Genomic DNA, 5,890 nt, shown 5'->3' on the forward strand with positions numbered 1-5,890 from the left:
TCCAAAAAAAAAAAAAGAGAAATCAAAGGTGAAAAGTCCCAAGCCAAACACTAAAGTAGGTAATATTTCTGTCTCTGTTGCTTTATGAGATATTGGCAGCCAGACATATTTCTCAACTTTAGAAGACATAAATCTTTCCAAAGGGAAACCAAATTTCTTTGGTTTGGCTGCCAAACTATGACTTCAGACTTGAATCTCATCTCAGAAAACTGTAAACACCCTTTTCCTCCCCTGTGTTTAATTTTAAGCATATCTTCCCTTCCTGAAGCCCATCTTTCTTCCTTTCTGGTGGCTGTCTCTTCCCGTATCTCATCCTGCATGCCAGCCTGGGTGTGCTGACCTGCTAAGAGATCGGCTGCCCAAGCCAGTTCACGCCCTCTGCATTCTCACCACACTTCACTCCCCTCGGTCCTTCTTTCCTCTACATTTCACCTTTTTCATTTGACTAACAGTTCTTGGCTTTCAACATACATTCCATTGAGGATAGATAATGTTGCTCTTGAGGTATTTTCCATGGACCTGTTGCTGTCTCCTTTATCACAATGACTCTTGACGTGTTACTCTGTGCCTATGCAGTGAAAGGATTCAGAGCTTTCATTTAGAAATGGTCTTAACATGAGTTAAGACCATTAACTTAAGTCATGCTGTTATCCACTCTAGGTCTTAATATTTTGCATATTTAAAATAAAGTACTAGACTCAATAGATTCTTTTTTTTCTTTTGCAGTATGGTGTCAGATGACATTTTATTCTCTTTTCTTTTTTTTAGTTTTCTTAATTTTTTAAATTAATTTATTTATTTTCATTTCATTTTCTTTTATACATTAAATCACATTGTTATTTGTCTTACAAAATGGAAATTTCAACAGGTGAACATCTCTCCCCAACACAGTTGACAAAACCACAAAACATCCTCAACAGACAATACCGCACCTCCCTGTGACATCAATTCTTTGCCTCTCTATTTTTCTTCTAAATGTCCTTCCTCAGAATCAATAGATTCTAAACTTCAGTAAACCTGGGAATCACTTGGAGAGTTAAAGATTTCAAAAACAAAAATATAAATTGAGTTTTGAAAACAGACATACTTAGAATCCTAAAGAAGGCAGCCCCAGAATCTCAGTATATGATTTCAGGCAGGCACCTCAGCCTAGATTGGAAGACCAATATTAGGAGACCCTTGGATTTGCTCAAGTTTTAATGTCCTTCAGGTTTCATCAGCATTTCCCAATAAAATAGGAATACTCACTCTACCCACTAGAATAATGCTTCAGAAGTAGCTCCAGAGAGACTTGTAAGAGGTGGACTGATTGCTTTGAACCAGTTTCTCAGTTTTTAGGATGCTCAAGGTTCTCTAATCAGTAAGTGTCAGAGCAATAATTCTTTTTCCTACATGTTTTTACTTTCTCAATGTACTGAAATCATAATTGCTTTCTAAGCTGCTTTTAAAGTAGGTATTTGTACATTATATGAGTATAATCTGACCCTTTCTGCTTATATTTTAAGGTACTTGTCACATTCTTGCCATAAAGATTGCATGGTTGGTTCTTGAGGTCTTGTTGGTGTCTGAAAGTGCCATGGAAGAAGTCACCTACAGCTGTAATTCATAAGATCCAGATGAGTACAAGCTCTTTCAAGTATTAGTTGCATTTTTTTTTGTATCAAGCACATCAATGTTTATTGCAGCATTATTCACAATCGCTAAGACATGGGACCAACCAAAATGTCTATAAATAGATAAATGGATGAAAAAAGTGTGGCACATATATTCTATGGAATACTATTCAACCATAGAAAACAGCAAGACCCTGGCATTTGATAGAAAGTGGTCAAATATGGAAGATATATTGCTGAGTGAAGCAAGCCAGGATATGAAAAAAAGATACTATATGTATCCACTTAATATATGCCAACTATTCACACTTTATGGTAGAGATTGAAATACTAGAAGGCATAAAAGCAGTGAAAATAGTTATAGATGCTGAAGATAGTGTGTAATGGAGGTAGAAGGGAAGAGTATAGAGAAGGATAGCAAGAGAACAAACAGGCATGACATTAGTGGGACACAGAAATGGTTTATTACATTTTGATGATAATATGTATAGTATTCTCAACTGGACTGGTCTGAGAAGTATTTCATGTTGGATAAATTCTCTTTACAAGCAAAATGATATATAGTGATTGAATGAATGTTTAAAAAATAATGAGAATGAATAAATAATAATAATCTGAAAAAATGATGAAAAGCTATTAGACGATAATGATGATGTGGATAGTAATGTCTTTGTTTTGACTGATATGCATGATAATTGTGCTGGAAAAAGAAATGTAATACACTATAAAGATACATGCGATTAAATGTAATATAAAACACTATGATAATAAGTAAAATTAAATTTTAAAAAGAATTCTTTTTATAATAAAAACAGTATGATTTGTTTGTGGTAATTCTCTTTGATTCTTAAGTAGTTAGTCCAATGCTATTACTAGCTCCCTGTCTTCAATCATTCCTGTATCTGTGCCCTTTGTTAGTTAATACTACTATAATTCACACAAGAAGCAGAGTGTGCATTCCAATCATTTAACTTTGGCCTTGGCCATATGACTTGCTTTGGCCAATGAGATATTAGTAGACATTACAGAAACAAAGGCTTCAAATATGATATGCACTCTTTGTCCTGAGAGAAACTCCAAACCCCTGGTAGCCTTTGCCCCTTCATCTGGGATCCAGAATTAATGTGTATGAAGCTTATATTTGCCACCTGTTCTACATTTTTGAGCAGTAACTTCCAACTGGGCTCAGCCTGCATCATCTGATCTCTAGCCTGTTTGCAGATAGGAAATAAATAAGTATAATTTTAGTCCCTTGAGCTCTGCAGTGGTTTGCTACACTGATTGCTGATTGAGTATATGGGGTAAGGTCTTCAGTCTTCTCCTAGCCAGTAGGTAACATGTGACTCAAACAGGCCAATTAGATCTCTTTCCCATAATCAAAGTCTGACAAAGAGTTGGAACTGCCTTATCCTCAGCCTTCAGCTGTTCCCTAAACACTACGTATTAGTTCCTGACACATGGATCACTTGTGTTTGCCTGGTACCTGGTCTTTCCTAGGTCATTCACCCAACTTCCCTCATGGTAGATTCTTCATATTGTTGTTCTTCATATTGTTAAAATGGGAGTTTCTTTCAGTACTCTTATGTTACTCCCTATGTTTATATCCCAAATGACTTTTTAAATTTAGAGTCTTTTTTACAGCTTACAACAATTAAAAAAAAAAACTTAACTGCTATTGAGGGATTCAAAGGGGACATGACAGGGTGCAAAAATTAAACTTGACTTAACTTATATATGAAACAAGGGGGTTGTGATCTATATTTTACCAGCCCCTTTCTCACATTAAACATAATATTTGCCATGAGAGAGAAATTTTGAATTTGTTCTTTTAAATTGTCACTAATGAGTAGAAGTGCTGAGATAAAAATATTCTAAATTTTTACATATAATTTCAGAAAATAAGCACACAGTGTACTACTCAGAAGTAACTATTTTTTAAAAAAGTGACTTTTCTACCAGCTTAGGTGGCATATAAATTAAGTCCTCTCTAAAAAGTTATGTTGGCTGCCTGAGATGAGGAAGGTCTCAAATGTCACCTGAATTATGCTCTATATATGTTAATATTAGAACTGAATAATTATTTCTTTTTTTTCCTTTAGAATTATTTTATTAAATCATAAATGTACAACAGCTTCTTAACTCTACACACGCACTTAAATTGTTTAAAGGAAAAACGTTATGTCTTATTACACCATGATCCTGGCTAATAGCTTTTCAAAACTTTGAGAAAAATCTTAAAAAAGGTTTCACATGTCACCTGAAACTTATAAATTTAACATTATCAAAGAAGGAATGCTTCTACACTCTTACAAAGACCACTAGAAAGAAACAACAATTAAAAAGCTAAGAAACTGTCTCAAAGGCATTTTTTTTACAATCCTTCCTCCACAGTAAGGTAATGTTATTAAATAATCCAATCCATTCACAAAATGGCTCTCTGCATCTGCTCTGGTGTCTTTTGCCATATCACTGCATATTTATGCATGACTGAGATAAGAGTTTCCTTAACATTGTTATTTAGATAACCTGAAGCTGTTCTGTTACCTCTGAGCTCTCATCCTCTCCTATTTATACAGTGAAGCCCATGGCAAAGAGAAAGAAGCTCAATATCGGCTCCTCCCACCATAACTCCCACTTCCTCCACTGCCTCCTAGACCGTAGTTTCCTCCACCATATGGTCCCCCCATGTTTCTGCTACCACCAAAGTTTCCACGTGGACCATAGTTAGAAAGATGCTGGTTATAGTTTCCAAAATCATTGTAATTTCCACTTCCGTAATTTCCTTCTCCATAGTTGTCATAACCACCTCCGTAGCCCCCACCCTGGTGCCATATCCAGGTCCTCCAACACCATATCCTCCTCTTCCTCCTCCATAACCAGGGCTACCTCCAAAATTGCCACCTCCAGTTCCGCCTCCATACCCATTATAGCCATCCCCAAAGCCACGTCCACTTCCATATCCATCAGATCCTCCTCTAAAGTTACTTCCTGGTCCTGGTCCAAAATTTCCACCCCACCACGTGAATCTCCAAAACCGAAATTGCCTCCTCTCCCACTCCTAGAACTTTGGACTTCCTGCATTTCTTGTCTAGACAAAGCCTTTCTTACTTCTGCATTATGTCCATTGATAGTATGGTATTTCTGCAAAACAATTTTACCCACAGGATCATGGTCATCAAAAGGAACAAAGCCAAAGCCTCTTTTCTTTCCAGATTGCCTATCAGTAATTATCTCAATGGTATCAATTTTTCCATATTCCTCAAAATAATCTCTAAGGTGATGTTCCTCAGTATCTTCTTTAATTCCACCAACAAACAACTTCTTCACAGTTACATGAGCCCCTGGTTTTCCAGACTCCTCTCTTGCCACAGCACGTTTGGGCTCAACAACTCTCCCATCAATTGAATGAGGTCTCGCAGCCATGGCAGCATCAACCTCAGCCATGGATGAGAAAGTCACAAAACCAAATCCTCTTGATCTTTTGCTTGCAGGATCTCTCATTACCACACAGTCCGTAAGCTTTCCCCATTGCTCGTAGTAGTTCCTCAAACTTTCTTCTGTGGTTTCAAAGCTTAAGCCACCAATAAAGAGTTTACGGAACTGTTCCTTTTCTCTCTCCATCGCGGACTCAGTCGCTTCAGCCCGATTTCCCGCAGCCGAGCAAGATGAGAGAGATCTCCGCGGACGAACGCGAGCCGGACCCGTCCTGGCGCTGTAGGGAGAACGACCACTGTTCAAGAAACAACGCCGCCAGGAGAGCCTCCACACAGGACCCGGCGCTGCTGCTACTAATAATTAGTTCTTTAGTTGACATAATTGCACTGGTTTCACATTGAAAAAGAATTAGGGGTTTCATTGTTCTAAGTGAAATAAGCCAATCACACAAGGACAAATAGTGCCTGATTTCATATATATGAGATAGTTACAAAGGGTAGAATATGGTTGTCAGGGACTGAGGAAAGGGAAAAATGGGGAGTTGTTGTTTAAGGAGTATAAATTTTCAGTTATGCAGGATGAATGGGTTCTAGGGATCTGCTGCACAATGCTAGGCCTAAATTAACCGTACTGTATTGTGTGCTTACAAATTTGTTAAGGCTTGGTCTCAGGTCATATGTTCTTATAAACAAAAAACAAACAATAGAGAGTTATCCGAATCTTCTAATAAGTTTCAGTTTTATTTATGAATGTACTAGACACAGAGAGTGAGGACAAATAATTTGGAGACCTTTATGTGCCATCAAGGATATTGCATAATGTTTTAGGATGCCAAATACATG

The 5,890-nt window shown here is 37.2% G+C and overlaps 1 pseudogene; it reads right to left on the reverse strand.

Annotated features, from left to right (window-relative positions):
• Positions 1-3,697: 3,697 nt before the first annotated feature.
• Positions 3,698-5,397, reverse strand: LOC102495541 (heterogeneous nuclear ribonucleoproteins A2/B1 pseudogene; annotated as a pseudogene).
• Between the last annotated feature and the right edge of the window lie 493 nt (positions 5,398-5,890).

The sequence above is a fragment of the Tupaia chinensis genome, unplaced genomic scaffold (genome assembly GCF_000334495.1).
Source record: "Tupaia chinensis unplaced genomic scaffold, TupChi_1.0 Scaffold000147_1, whole genome shotgun sequence".
NCBI lineage: Eukaryota > Metazoa > Chordata > Mammalia > Scandentia > Tupaiidae > Tupaia > Tupaia belangeri.